At 47.0% G+C, this 15794-nt stretch overlaps 1 protein-coding gene across 1 annotated transcript in view; it reads left to right on the top strand.

Moving 5' to 3' along the window:
- Window positions 1–15794, top strand: part of MAPK4 (mitogen-activated protein kinase 4) — a 124080-nt gene that overhangs the window by 33888 nt on the left and 74398 nt on the right. Inside the window, 1 exon segment of the mRNA XM_025038681.1 lies at window positions 8202–8275. The gene's annotated coding sequence lies outside the window, so the exon portion shown is untranslated.

The raw sequence follows: 15794 nt of genomic DNA, 5'->3' as shown, positions 1-15794 counted from the left end.
GAACTGCCTCATCAAAATTCAGGAGTTTACATTAAACAGGACCTAGAATCCTTGGCTCACCCAATGAGACACGCAAATCTCAATTATTCGTGACAGCCTCTCTCCTCCTGTGTCTTTGCAGTAATCCTTCCCCACGACAGTGAGCATACTCATACTCATGGAAACCTCTTTTAGGCCTTATTTTTAACCACTTTATTTTACCGAAGCTGAGAACCGTAAGCCAGATTGGTGTTTTTCTCGCTTTCCCCTCTGCAGTCCTTTTGCTCTGCAGCGAGAGAGGAACCACAACCTCTGGCTGGACCACAGGGGGCTTGGTGTGAGTAGGGAAGCTGGACTGTGCTGCAGAGTTGTCAGCCACAAAACAGGGCTAGGGTATTGACTCTCCAAGGAAATGCAGGCCGTTATTTGGGTTGGCAACAGTAGTCATGAACTTCACTTTTGCTGAGGCCTGATCACTTGTTGAATATTTATTTGTCCCCAAGATTATTTAGTTATCCTCAGGAATCCAGGCTCTCCGGCCAACTTTTCTCCTTTGGCATGGGTTCCCAGTGGGGAATGTGACTGACCCCTTCTCTTTTCAGAGGGGGCCTTAACAGTCATCCAGTTGGACGTGCTATAGTGGAAAAGCAAAATGGGACCAAGGAGAACACGTGACTTGCTAAAAGACAGCAACAGAGCTGAGACTAGAACTTGGATTTTCTGATTCCAAGTTCAGGGTTCTTTCTAGAATCTCTCAAACTTTTGGTGAGCATATAATTACCTGAGGCACGTATTAATAAAATGCAGATCCTCGGGTTCCCTCTCTAGAAAGTCTGGCGTGAAATCTGCCTGTTGAACTCGTACCTCCTGATGGCCCAGGATCTGAGACGCCCTGTGTGCTAGATCACTCTGGCTCATCAACATTTCCTTTCTACTCGTACATACCTAGGCAAGGAAGTGAGGCTACACAGTTAAATATGCAGACCATTGTATACTCTTACTCATTAAAAACATTATAGCACAAGGAACATCATAACATCATAATATATGGAAAGAAACATTTCCACCTATAGCCTAGCTGCCCATCAATCCATCTATCTGTCTACCTCTTCCATCTTTGGAGAGGTTACTCATTATATTTGGGTAACTATCAACCTAGTAATTATTTGACCTTATTTTACTTTTTTTGAGCCATGTAACCTCTTTATCTTGACTTGCTGGGAAACAGTGCCCTCGAAAACTATTAAAGAGGAAGAATGGTATTTAATAATATTTTGTTAAGCATTGGTTACATCACTGGGCACTATACTCAGTGTTTTACACACATTCACTCCTTGAATCACATCAACCTTATGAAGAAGGTCCTATTATCCCCATTTTCCAGGTGAGGAAACTTAGTAAGTAGCTTGAACCAAGTTTCCTGGTTTGTAAACAGTAAAGGTGAGATTCAGACCCTCCAACTTTAAAGCTTACGCTCTTTTTCGCTCTTCCTCACCACACTGAGTACAAGACATGCAGGCAAAAGACAGAACAAGTCTTCACCTCAGTGAAGAAAAGAGATCTAAACGGGAAGCATCTAGGGAACAAAAATAACATGTCTCTAAGTTCTAAAAGGTCTTAAAGATACATGGTGCTATAGGGAATAGGAGTAGGGCATTATCTTTGTGAGCTGGAAGTCTTTAATGTAGGGGGAAAATGGGACTTTATCCTAATGGCTAAATAATAGAGGCTGCTATTATAGATTTGAGGGCAAGGGACTAACTCAGTGAAATGAAGTCACAGAGAGCCACAGTCTGCCCCGAAGCCCCAAACAGATGCTTTGCTAGATCCACGAAGATCTGAGATTTGACTCTTTCTCTCCAGAGCTGTTAATTAGCACAGAGAACATTTCCCCAAATGGTAAGAAAGAGGGATGATGAGCTGGAGAATTAAGGTCTTAATAATTCACAGGAGAGGTGCTACCAGGAGCAAAATTCTTCCCAGAAATGAAATCTCTGTTATCTCTGGTGAGGACCTCTTAGTTATTATAAAAGTTTGGTTTTTTTTTTTAATCATTTTCCTGGAGTTTCTTCACTCTCTCCCTTCTCTAAGTTTTCATGATACTTTCTGTGTGTACCATTTCATTTGGCGCTTAGTGTGAGCAGGTGCCATGATTTCGTGTGCTACTCCTCATTGCCAATGCTGTCAACTGGCATTTGTGATCTTGTGCATGGAAGATACCAAAGTCCCTGTCGTTGGGTTTTTACAGCCTGTCGGGGGAGACAGGCCATGTCCGTAATACCAATTAACAGCCCTTATAGTTCACTGTGAGCTCAGTGGGTTTTAGGATACGGGGAGGCAGGATGTAGGCCACAAATTAAGAGGACAAATCAAAAGTGAGCCACAGAGTAGGAGGAGGGAGAGGCCATGAGGCCTGGGTGTGGCCTGGGATGTGAGGCAGTTGTCTTCTCGAGAAGGCAGGTCTCAAAAGGAGGGTTTGTGAGGAGGAGTTAAGTGGCAAGGGTGCTTCAGACAGGTCTCTCCCTGCCTATACCATAGCCTCTGGGAGGGGCGAAGGGTCCCACCACATCTGCCCTGGGGGCATTACACAGTGGGGTTCCCTGGGAAGCAAGCTCTGTGACAAGATTAGTGTAAAGGGCATTAGTGAAGGCTCTTAGAAAAGAAGAAAGAGGGAAGCAGGGTTGAGGAGAAGTTTGGGCTGTGAGGCAGTCCTAGTGATAGCCTCGGCTGACACTCTGGGGACTTCTGCAGCTAAAATGGTCCTCCAGAGTTGCCCAAGCTACAGGCCTTCATACCCTCATGTCAATTTGTCCTTGGGCGTGGGCTGCCCCAGGAAAGCGAGCATGACCTCGGCTCTACTCAGCTGACACTGTCTAAGTGGGGCAGTACCTCCTGCAGCCATGGCAATAAGTCTTTCATTCCTGAAGAGGGACCTGTGTCCACATAAACGGTTGACAGGTTACTGAAAACAGCTCAGATGGCACTGGGTCCCTGACCTGTGGCTGCAACGTAAGCAGAGGAGGTTTGGAATGGCAGCATTTATTTAAGAGACAATAATTTACCAGGCCAAGAAAGACCGTTTCGTGAATGGTTGGGTAGCAGTCACCACGAACTGCCAAGTATGTGGGTTTCAGGCTTTACAATATGAGCATCATTCATAAGAAGCGTGATTAACAGTGCTCCCAGGCCAATTAAAGATCCCTGGGGAGGAATCAGTGACCTATACAGTCAAATAAATGGTATCATTTCAAATACTATACAAAGAATTTTTTTTCCAGAGACAAAGCCTTTGGAGTAAGATAAATATCTCTGGTGTACACAATTGTTAGTTAAGTCAAGAGACAGCTGAGGAAATGAAATAATTTATAGTATGCCTCCTTTCCAGGAGCTGAAATAGTTCTGTAGGCATTTTTCTCAGCTTTTAAGAGAACTGTAGGAGTTCAGAAAGAGGCATTTCTTCTATTTATTTGGTCAAAGGTAGGGACGTCTCCATGGAGTGAGGTCTCAGGTCAGGAGGTGGCTAATCCCAAGGCAGAACCTGGACCAGCATGTCTCAGTGCTTGAAGCACCAAGGTCCTTGGAGCCAGAGGGAAAATGGGTCCCAAAAGATTTATAGACATTGTGCAGCAGTGTAGGTTTTCTACAAACTCATTTAGACTCCTCCCAAATCTGCTTGTCTCCCGGATTTTCCCATCTGTGTCAATGAGACCATAAACACTCTGTCAGTCAAGCTAAATAATTAGGAATCTTTGGCACTTCCTGGCCTGCTTTCTTACAGCTGATCTGTCAGCAAGTCATTAGTTCTACTTCCAGAAGGCATCTCACATCTCTCTCCACCTTGACCCTGACCTCCAAGTTCAAGCCACCATCTTGCCCACCTGGATCACCTTAGTGGCCTCCTTACTGATCTCCTGTGTTCACTCTTGCTTCCCGCCCCAGTACATTCTTCACGTTTCAGGAATCAGCCACAGGGAACTTGTAAACATGCAAATTAGATCACATCACTCCCCGATGGAATACTTCATGGCCTTCCAGTACACTGGAATAAAAAGGTAAAACTCCTTACTGGGGCATACAAGACTGTGTGATCTGTTCTTCTACTTTGTTCCTCGCTGATCTTCTTGCTTCAGCCCCACTGGTCTCTTTCCTGAATATACCAAGCTCTTTCCCGCCCCAGGGCCTCAGCACTTGCTGTTTTCTCTGCCTGGATTATTCTAACTCCAGCTGTTTCCATGGAGGGCTCCTTCTTACCTTTCAGGTTCCAGGCCATATGACATCTTTTCAGAGAGGGCTGCTCGCTAAAATAATCCTCTTCCCTGAGAGATGCTGTTTCTTTCTTTCATGGTCCTTATCGAAATCTGATTTTATAGTATCTCTGTTTTCTTCCATATCGTCTGTCTTCTCTCACCACAGTGTTCCATCAGAGCAGGGACCTGTCTGTTTGCTGGTTTACTGTCGTATCTCGGTGCTAACACAACGATGAGAAACATAGTAGGTGTGACAGCATATGGTGAAAGAATGAATGACTATATGAATATACGGGCTTTTTAGGGCCTGTGGTACACGTGGAAACAGAATACAAGAGCACCAGCCAAGTTATGATTCCCTAATTACATTCCTAGAGAATTGCATGTTGTTTTAATTCGCAAATATTTTATTTAAGGTTCTAGAAGAGTGCACTATTTAAAGGAAATCGACACGTGAGTAAATTGCAATGATGCTAGGGAGCTGTTAAATGAGGTAGCAGTCTCCTCATTCACAGAACTTCTTCTAGTATATTGCTGTATGATACTATGTTTCCTATTTTAAAAATGTTTATTATGTATACAGCGAAAGCTAGAAGGATGTTATCAAAGGGTTAGCCAGGATTATCTGGGATGTTAGGGTTATTCTTTCTGTTTTGTTTTTCTTTTATCATCTGATTTTTATACGGCGAATTTGTAATTTTTTTAAAGCAGCAGTTGTTTTTGTTGTTTTCCTTTTTAAACATACCAATGTTGAATCTTTTCATGGCATCAAGAATGAGCATCATTGGATTTGCCTTTTGCCTAAATCCAACTTTTTATACCTTGCTTTAGTTGCTATTTATAAATAAGCTCTGAGTTAGGATTTGCGTGGAAGTGGTGGTAGTGGTGTCATTGGTGATAATATTGTTTTAAGACAGATCTCTTCTAAGATATGCATGTGTCCTTCCTGGAGGACCCCGCCTGGTATGCACTCCTCGTGCAGCCTCCTGGGAGCTTTGGGCAGCTTCTGGGTTTTCAGAGAACTTGATGCATTCAGAAAATGACACTTGAGAGCACCCAATGGCATAAAGAGTGTTGAGTCAGCTCTCAGTTTTGTTAAAGCACAAAGCCAGGCCAGAGAGTCGCATCCTCTCCCTCAGCCTGTGGCACTGAATTCCATTCGAATTCACTCTCCGGGGTACCTGGAAGGTGAAAAATACCTGGACACCAAACGCACATCCTGGCTGACTTGCACTTGCCCAGCACATCAGCGTGAGAGGCTCAGGCTGTCCCGAATACTCAGCCAGCTTTGTGCTTCCCTGAGCCGAGTCAGGGCACAGTCAGGGGAAGGCACTGGGGAGGGAGCATGGTCTGCGTCAGGGGCACCTGGCCTCCGTAACTGAGGAGGCGGATCCTCAGGTGACCACAGTCCTGGGATGACAAGGGAGAGCAAGGTGCTGGGCATGAAATGTGGCTAGATTTTTCTCCCTCCCGGCTTTGCCCTCGCCTCCAATCTTTCCCCTTTCCCAGGCCCCCAGCAGGGAGCATGGTCTGCGTCAGGGGCACCTGGCCTCCATAACCGAGGAGGCCGATCCTCAGTCCTGGGGTGACAAGGGAGAGCAAGGTGCTGGGCGTGAAATGTGGCTAGATTTTTCTCCCTCCCAGCTTTGCCCTCGCCTCTAATCTTTCCCCTTTCCCAGGCCCCCAGAATTGTTCTTTGAGAAGCCCCTGTGTAGCCTCCTCCCTCCAAGACCCACAGGAGTCCAGAAGCAACATTCTGTGGACGAATGTGAATTAGGCTTTTAGCAGGCTGTGATAGAGACTGCAGAAGAGGCCGAGGGGTGGAAGGACAGTCCCTTCCTTCAAGGGCTTTGACCTGAATTAGAGAGAGGAGATGCACTGTCATGGACTATAAGGCACAGACACCAGGGTGGACATGATGCCTCCATCAAACATCAGCCGGTCCAAGATATAGGCGAGGTCTGAATTTTATAAAGGCACAGACACCAGGGTGGACATGATGCCTCCATCAAAAATCAGCCTGGGTCCAAGATAGGCGAGGTCTGAATTTTATACCATATTGGAGGCCTTCTTAAAAAGAAGAAGTGCAAACTGCGAGCACCTTTCCCAGGATTCTAGAAGTGAAGAGCTCTCAGTTTAAGCTTCATTAGTTTCCTGGTGTGTCAGCCAAGGTTCTCCAGAGAAACAGAACAAATAGAGTATGTATGTATACGTATATAATGTGTGTGTGTGTGTGTGTGTATGATTTGTTTTAAAGAATTGCCTCACATGATTATGGAGACTGGCACTCCAAAATCTGCAGCAACAATGGGCAGGCTGGAGACCTGGGAAGAGCCAGTATTGTAGTTGAAGCCCAAAGGCCAGCTCTCGGCTGAATTCCTTCTTGCTCGAAGGTCAGCTGCTTGTTCTAGTGAAAGCCTTCAACCGCTTGGATGAGACCACTCACATTATGGAGGGCAATCTGCCTTACTTAAAGTCCACTGGTTTAAAATCTCATCCAAAAACACTCTCACAGAAATATCCAGAGTAATGGGTGACCAACTATCTAGACACCATGGCCCAGCCAAGTTGACACATAAAATTAACCGTCACACCTAGTAAATCCACTTCTGATTGTGAGGTCAGTGGATGGAAGGAATGATGGGGACCAAGTAGTCAGAGAAGTTTCCTTGGGACAGGTGGGCTTGAACCAGCTTTGGTGGATGGATTGAGCTTCATGGCGCTCGCTGTTCGTGCATATTAAGCCACAGACGGACTGGGGAGTTTGTGTCCCATGGCCCTCTACCAGACATCTCCCCAGAGGCTGAAGGATTCTGAGATGGTTCACTGGGTCGGTGGTCTTTGGCACAAGTGGTCATTCAGGCCATTACTTTGGGTCTGCTTGTCCTCATCCTGTCTCACCGCAGGAACCTATTTTACTTTTTCTCGTCCTCTTTCCTCTCCCTTTTATCTTCCTCATGCTTTTCCTGTCTTTGCCCTCCTTCCTCAGTTTAAGCCTCAGGCCTGACGAGGCCTGTCTGGCCCACAGGAGGTCCCAGGAGGCTCCAACAAATGCATTTTGTTCCACATCCTCAGAATGAAGCACAGCCTGAGGCTCATGCGTGCAGGTCTCCATAGTGTGCAGGAGGCTTCGTCTCATCCCTGCTTGTGCCCAAGTGTCTCTTTCCTAATGTTAATCGACACGTAATATCATTTATCATGTGGGTATAATTTATAATTTAAGAGAGCTTCTCTGTGCTCCCTGCACAGGGAAACCAGCCTCCTGGTTATTCCCAGCCCCCCATCAATCCGTAAGACAAATGGGTGTTTTCATTAGTCCCTGTAACTAAGGGAGGGATGGAGGGAGGGAGGGAGGGCATTACTGTTCCAGCTCAGCACTTCTGCCCTTCCCCCCACTAGTCTTAGCCAAGTGGCTTCCACTTCAGCTCCTGTTGTGTTTCCTTGGCTAGATCCTACCTGGACCTCCCTCTGAGGGGGAGGTCCTGAAAGCAAGAAGCCGACAAAAATCTAAGGGGGTACAATGACTAGCCACCGCTAGTCAGTAAGGTCACAGGCACTCCCTTCTGGAACATTCCTTCCTGCTCCCCACCACTAGCTTCAGAGTCAGCCTGAGCCCCAGAGGAAGAAGAGGCTTCAGCCATGTTTTCTACTCCATGACAAAACCCAGCCTTGAGAGATCCTTCTGATTTGAAAATGGAGCCACAACACCGTACCACTAGGGTGTGTTCACACAAAGTTGTCGTCTGCTTGTCGTGGTCCCTTGCCTGCATTTAGCACTTGTAGCATTCCACACTCTTCCTCACAGTAACCTGACGAGGAGGATGGAGCATGTCATCATCCGCATTTTAGAGAGGAAAGGCAAGGCCCACGAGTGCCAGGACTTGAACCAGGCCCCTTGCCCGGTACTGCCTGCCCAGGAATGACACAAAGGGCGGGGTCTTTCTTGGCCGTGACTTTGGATGGTGTGTTTTACAGGCCACATCAGAGACCTGGCTGCAGAGGGTGCTCTCTCCCAATTTCTTGGGGCCAACTGGAAGAATCTTCATGAGGTTAGTGAACCAAGTCTGGTGACAGCAGCATTCTCCCTGAGGTGTTGGATTCTGAGTGTGAGCCACAGGACTGGGGGTATGTTCAGCGTCAGCATCAGGCAGTGGGGGAGGTGATCCAGGGCTTTCTGTCAAAGCAGAGCAAACATATTTAGTCACAGGGGAATAAGCTCCCACCAGGCCACCCCCACCCATCTGTCCCCGTGGTGATTTCTGAATCTCACTCTGAGGTCTCGGGTGGTGGGGTTTGGGGAGGAGCAAGGCCTGGTTTCCATTGTGGCTCTCCCCAGATGCCAGGTTGCAGCTAGCTCAGCTAATTGGCAAGAAAGGGAGTAGCAAAAATAGTGAAAATCTGTGAATTAATAAAACAGCCTTGAAGCAACCGCCAAAATGTGTACAAATCATGAAATAATTAGAAGTGTGAAGAATTCGATCCGGTTGGCTGTTTCCAAGTACAGCATCTGATCGCGTTAGGAGACTGAGGGCTGGCAGGCCGTGGGGAGTAGAAATTCTTTCCATTGCTTTCAGATCTTGCCTCCCTGGCGCCTGGGTTCCTTGAAATCCTTTCAAGGTCCTGGCAGCTTCCCTGGGAGCTAGAATCAAATGTGGACCTTCTAAAGACCCATTAAACATGTGCAACGTCTTATCCCAATAGCATCTTATATTTTAGAAGAAACCTTGAAGGTTTCACAAAGTAATTTTTGGATCCATAGCCTTATTTAATCTCACTGTCACCAGATAGTTTTGTTAGCATCTTTCTGAGGAGGAAACCAATGCCCAGAGAGTGAATTGATGTAAACCCAACTCCAAGAGCTAATCAGTAGCAAAACTAGGGAACCAGGGTCACCTGACCATCCCACCTACCTCTCTTCCACCCATATTCTTCCTTTGGCTGTATTTCTCAACAGTGCTAGACTTTGATGTCTCACAGTTCTCACGGCTGATTGCCACTGCTGTTCTGGTTGGCCATGGTATTAAATTTCGATAAGTCATTCAACCCATTCATTGGATTAATAAACTAAGGCTTGGGGACAGTTGGCTATTTGTTGATCTTAATTTCATTTTATATCTAGACTGGGGAGGAGGAATAATCTATTTTCCTTATCTTTTTGAAAACACTTAGCGGAAAGAGATTTCAGAACTTAAGTCTTGTCATATACCTAGTGTGGAAGGGTGGAAAGAGTATGTGATTCGCATTTCATCGTTTGGCTTTGTTCTTTTTGACCTATGGGAACTTTTTAAAGGGGAGGTGCTTACATTCGGTAATTCAGGAGGGCATCGCTCAGGGCTGAAATGCAACATGCTCAGGGTTAGAAATTCTGAGAGCAGAACCCTGATAGAGTCACAAAACAAGCTTGACGTGTGTTATTAATTCCCCTACCGGCAGCGAAATGGGAATTACACGGTTTACAGCCAGATTGAGCAAACAACAGTGTGATTAAGTTACACGCATTACTTGGCTCCTTAACCAGAATAGAAATGTACGTGTTAATTTGGGATGGAAAGTTTTCAACAAGCCAGTGGCTGCTTGCACAGACTTGTCTCTGGTCCTCAGGTTTGGCCAACAGCAAAGCACCCTGTGGGAGAGGAGATTGGAGAGTTAGGAGCAGGACTGGCTACAGAATTTAAGAGGTCCAATGCAAAAGGAAGATGCAGACCCATTGTTTGAAAATTACTAAGAATTTCAGGACAGCCACAGCAGAGCATTAAACCAAGTGTGAGGTCCTTCTGAGCGGGGGTGGGGTGCTGTGAGACTGCATAGATCATACGCCCTTGAAGCTGGCCCTGGTAGAAGCCACTAGAGAAAGGAAGATATGAGCCCAGATCTGCAGGGTTCTGTGTGCACCAAATGCCACTCGCCTGGAAAGTCAGAGTGGAACGTCATTCAGCCGATATTTCTGGAGCCACTTGGATGCCCCAACTCTGTTCCAAGCTGAAGGGATGCAGCAGTGAGCTGTGATTATGGCTGAGGGCTCTAGCCTCAGACCGTTGGCTTCTAGAGACTTTTAAAAGCTTCACCTAACCTTTTCTGTTTCCTATCTATAAATGGGCCTAGTAGTAATAACATCCACCTCTGTCATGAGGACTAAGCACATTATCAAGCATCTGCAAGTGTCTAGACACATCAAGGGCTTTAATGAACGTTAGCAAGAAGACAGGCAGGTAACCCGTGATGTGTGATAGGGAGTGATGGCATTCGGGGTTGGGCAGGGCTGGAGGACGGAGCTGGAGGCAAGGCCTGCCCTTGGGACATTTGTTGTACCTGGATCCTGGCTTTGTTCCTTTTGGATGGATGTTGATACTTGGGGGTCTTACACAACAAAGCTGTTTCCTCCTCTTGCTCCCTCTACACTGGCCTCTCATCGCCATCTGGGGGGACACAGGTGCCCTAGGTAGGGGCCCCACTGCCCTGACAGAGTCCTCTCCTGACCCATCCTTAAGGTCTTGAAATTCTGCTCTCCTTTGGTTCTGCGCTTGTCAGGTTCTCATTGAGCTGGGGGTAACTCTCATACTCCTCTCCCTGATAGTCACAGCCCTCCCATCGGACCACATTTACTTGCTGGCCATGCCTCCCATCACTCCATTACACAGAACCAGCTTCTCACCTTCACCGCGTCAGCCTCCACATTCATTTTCTCCACCAGCCTTTGAGTTTCATTCAATCTCATAGCCACGGACCAAGCTCCTTTCCTTACACCCCTTCTGGAACAAAGTACGGTCAATCCTCATCATTCACGGATTCCATATTTGCCCATTCGCCAACCTACTAATATTTATTTTTGACCCCAAAATAAATACTCATGGTGCTTTCACTGGTGCTCACTGACATGTGCAGAGCAGAATGGCCAAAACTTTGAATCTCCCCACATACAAATTCCCAGCTGTCCAACAAGTCCACTCTGCTGTCTCGTTTTATCTCTCATGCTATAAACAAGCATCTTTTCTGTAGTCTACTTAATGACACTTTTGTGCATTTTTGTTTTTTTAATGGATGATTTTGTGGTTTATAATGCCACTAAGCATCTTGCAGAAGTGCTGTCAAGTGTTCCCGAGTGCAAGAAGGTTGTGATGTGTTTGTGGAGGAGAGACAGGTGTTCGATAAGCTCCATTCAGGCACGCGTGATAGTGCTGCTGACCATGAGTTCAGTGTTAATGAATCGAGAGTATGGTATCTCCAGAAGAACGAAGAGGAAATTCACCAAAATGTATGCCAAGCAGCTCCATTGTTCTGACCAGAGGCTTAAAGGAACCTAACCCCGTATTTCCCCTGGGAGCCATGTTTTGGGAGTCAATTCAGTGTTCATGGGGTTTATAGAACATAATTACCACAAATAATGAGGATCAACTGTACCAAAAAAAAAACCCCCAAACCTTGCATTTCTACTAAATGTCAGATGTCATTCAAGCCCCTGTGGGACTCTGTGACGCCCTGCTCAGTCCAGGCCAGTGGTTTCTCTATCTTGTGAGCTCATTTCGCATCAGTGTCTGCCCTTTTTATCCGACACTCACTCAAAGGCTCCTTTCTGATGCCCCTTAATTGTTATTTTAACTCTGCAGATATGGCCCCTGGATAGACAATAAGTCATTGTGGGGCAAAAACACCATTGGCCCTCACAGTGTCCTTCCTGGGGAGGTGGACAGTGAAGACGTGCTGAAGCCAGAGGTGAAGAAATTGTTTGAATGGAATGCGCTCACAGATAGATGCCAGACACAGTAGGAAATAATAACAACAGAACCTTTATCAGCAAGAAAAAGTTCAGAGAATCAGAGATGCTTGTGAAAGCATAACGTGAACTTTGAAAGAGCCACATGAGTGTTAGATGTTCTTTGCTGTTGACATCTGTGGGTGGCCTTAAGGAAGGGATCACCAGGGAGGCTGCTGGTGATCTCCGTGCTGACAGGGCCCCCATGAGGCTTGGAGAGACTGACTCAGTACTTTTCCAGCCAGGACCCCACAGTGCCAAACCTGCCAAGAATTTTGTGCTGCTGATGGGGAAAATGAGATTTCAGGTGGCCCTGAGTTGGATGTCCTCCGGCAGCTGCCCGCTCGAACTGCCTCCTCCTCTCTGGCAGAGGCCATATCTTTTCCCAGCAGCCTTCATGGGGCCCGGAGGGGTGAGGGGTGGGGGCTCCCTGCCCAGTTTCTGTGAGGATTCTCAAGACCCAAGAGGTGGCCGTGGTGGGCTTGCAGAGCCTATGTGCCTGTTTCTTTTTCTTTTCATTTGGAAGAAGTCCATTTTTCTTGTTGTTTGATTCCTGAGTAATTAGATTTGCAAGGTTTTTCTCTGTGTTTTGTCAGAATCTACCATCCCCAATCATTCCCTTTAGAATGAGTCCCTTCAGTGTCCCCTCTGCCTATGGCATTTCCGTCAACCGTTTCTCTTAGATTCTCTCATGTGTCATATTCTGTCATTATGGAGAGACATACAGTTATTATTGTGAATAATATTAGCACCTTCTGGACTTTAATTATTCCTTGAGGACAGAGACTGTGTCTGGTTTGTTTTTTATATGTACCACAGTGCCTAGTACAATGCCCAGAATGTTATAGATCTATTATTATTATTTATCGAACTGATGGAATAATTTAATGAAAGCCTTAGCAAAGGTTAAGGTTCCACGTTGGGGTCCCAGGGGCAGGAGGAGACGGACGTGTCTAACTCGCACTCCTCATCTGTCCCAGGTGTCCGTGTGGCAGGGAAGAACTGCCAGCTCTTCTCCACTCTGTGGTGAGGGAGGAGGCTGGTTGTGGCATGAGGTCGGTGGGAAGAACACAAGAAGATCCTTCTTGAGTCTAGAAGTTCCTTGAGGGCACTGGGGAATCCCTTCTTTAGGAAAGATGCCATCCATCCATCTGCCTGGAATGGTTGCCTGGAAACAAGGGCCTGCTTGGGATGGGGAATCCCTTCTTTAGGAAAGATGCCATCCATCTGCCTGGAATGGTTGCCTGGAAACAGGGGCCTGCTTGGGTAGGGACAGCTGTCCTCATGCAGCCACGACCGGGCTCAGGCAGAGGAGTCTGGGCCTGGGCTGTGGTGGCAAAGGGTCCGAGGAGTTCCTATTTCTCGTAGCAGTGAGCAGATACCCTAGTTGACTCAAATATATCACATACTGGCCCAGAGAATGTTCTAGTGCATCTCTAGTAGATTAGCAACACTGTGGGCTTCTGAGCATTTGATTCTTGTCAGTGGCTTCCTTTTGTTCAGTGGCTTACCAGGCCAAGCCGCTTGGGCACAGTATTCCCAGATTAATCTCACTAGAACACTTTGATCCCATCACTTCGAAACTATACAGTTCCACACTGACTAAGGGACAAAATCTAAACTCCTTACATCTTGCTCTAAAGTCCTTGAGTCAGGGACTCCATCCGATACTCCTCACTAGTCTCCTTTGGACAGTTGATATGGCTAGTGATGAAATGCTCAGTGTCAGTTTGATTTCATCTCTGGTCACTTCTGGAGAACTGCAAGACTGTGGAATTGTCTCTCAGTCAGCCAGTTCTCCATCTTAAGGGAGAAAGCACAGTCCACCACATTCAGGAGGTTGCTTTGCTTGTAATTAGATGGAGGTGTTTTGGAAACATTGGCCAGTAAACCTACAGTTTAAATTTGGGGCAAGGGATGGGAGAACAGTAGTTTTGCTGGAGGTTGAAGTTCGGGGTTGGTTTTTTCCAGGTCCCTGCTGCGCCCAGACAGATATGCCTTTATGTATCTCCCAGGTGCCATCATTCCTCTGCTTTCCAAATAGGCTTAGTGACAACCAGTGCCTCCCTTCCCATCAGCCCGCAGCAAAGATGAGTGGGAATGTTCTGAGCAGTGCTGGGCACTGCTCCTTCAAGAGGGTGTGATGTGAGCGCCTGGCACGATAGTTGAAGTGTTGTTTGCCTGGCACATGCAACCTTTTCTCAGCCTGGCTGTCAGGTTTTTTTCTTTTCAGGAAAGCTGAGAAATGCATGCTCTCAGAGTGAGTTCAAGGGTGAGGCAGGTTCAGTTCCAGGAGTAAGAAACCTGAGTGGTCCGTTGCAACGACTTGGAAAGGGACGTAGAACACAAGAAGTCTCTCGCTTCTCTGAGGTTTCTTGGCATCGATTTTGTTCCTTGATCTTCGGCATGGATCACATCCTGCTTGTGTTATATTTGACTGATATTTCATATTAGAGCACCAGCTCTTTTAGAGAAGGGATCAGCTGTCATCCATTTTTCATTCCCCCTTAGGCATAATCGGTGTTTCTCTGCATCATGGAAGACACTCTACGATCTACAACAGACAAGCTCTGTTCTTAATAAGGGAGCCAGGGACAACTAGGAACCTGGAGTTTCTAAGGATAAAATATTGTTTTAATAACCAAATAACATTATTCCCGTTACACTCATGTGCTTTAGAATTCCTGTTCTAAATCATTAAGGCCTACAATCATGAGTCATTTTGCTACTTCCCCTTTCTATGTGATTAGATGCAGGCCGCACTGGGTCCTGCATGCTCCAGAGCTGTGGTTCTTCACCCGGACTGCACTTAGAACCACCAGGGGAGCCCTTAAACACCCTGACACCCAATTAACTGAGATTCCCTGCGGGCGGGATCCAGGCATCAGCAATTTTCAGACTCCCAGGTGATCCCAGTGTGCAGCCAAGGCTGAGCACGAGCTATTTGAGGGCAGGGAGTCTGTTTTACTAAATCATTTTATCTCCAGGGCCTCATAGGGTGCTTGGGACAGAGTGAATATTCAGCAAACATCAGTGCCTCCTATCAACCTCTCCTCATGGATGTCACATAAATTCATGCAACGTGATTCCAAGACCAAGCCCAGAGATTCTTTCTCTTCCAGGGCTCCCTGAGTATTCGCACCCCTCTCCATCCAGTAGTACCCTCCAGAAACTCAGGATTCATCTTTGATCCGCTCTCTCCCCCGCTCCCCCACATTCCATGCCTTCACTCTGCATGGTGATTTTACCTCTAAATCTCTCTCATATCTGGGCATTTGCTTCCATACTCACCAGCACCATCCTCACCCAAGCTACTGTCGTCGATCCCCTCCACCTCCTCCGTAGCTCCCGAGCCAGGCTGTCCACGTGCAGCCCAGCCTCACTGATCTGCTCTCTGCGTCGTCGTCAGAATCGGCTTTATAAAACACACGCGTGAGCTTGTGATCTATTGATTAAAACTCTTCGGTGACTTCCAGCTGCTGTGAGGACACCGAACTCAGTCTGGCCCACAAGGCCCCGTGGTCCGACCTACTTTCTCAGTCTCAGTTCACTTCGCTCTGCCACATTCTTTGCACTCCAGACCCTCTAGCTTGTTTTGATTTCCTTGAATTCCATGCTCCCTCCGGCCTTGGGGCTTTGTGCATCCATTTCCCTCCTCCCGGAACACTCTCCCCATCACCCTCTCCCTCTTTGCCTAGTTCGCTGCTGCCGATCCTTCAGTCCTCAGCGGAAGAGCCCTTATCTTGGTGGAGGCTCCTGTGTCCGATGTCCTCGTAGCATCGGGCTTGCTTCTCTGTATGTGGTCACCTCGGTTAGTA

This window comes from Pteropus alecto, unplaced genomic scaffold, assembly GCF_000325575.1.
Source record: "Pteropus alecto unplaced genomic scaffold, ASM32557v1 scaffold146, whole genome shotgun sequence".
Taxonomy (NCBI): Eukaryota; Metazoa; Chordata; class Mammalia; order Chiroptera; family Pteropodidae; genus Pteropus; species Pteropus alecto.
This window is presented reverse-complemented; position numbering and strand designations above follow the sequence as displayed.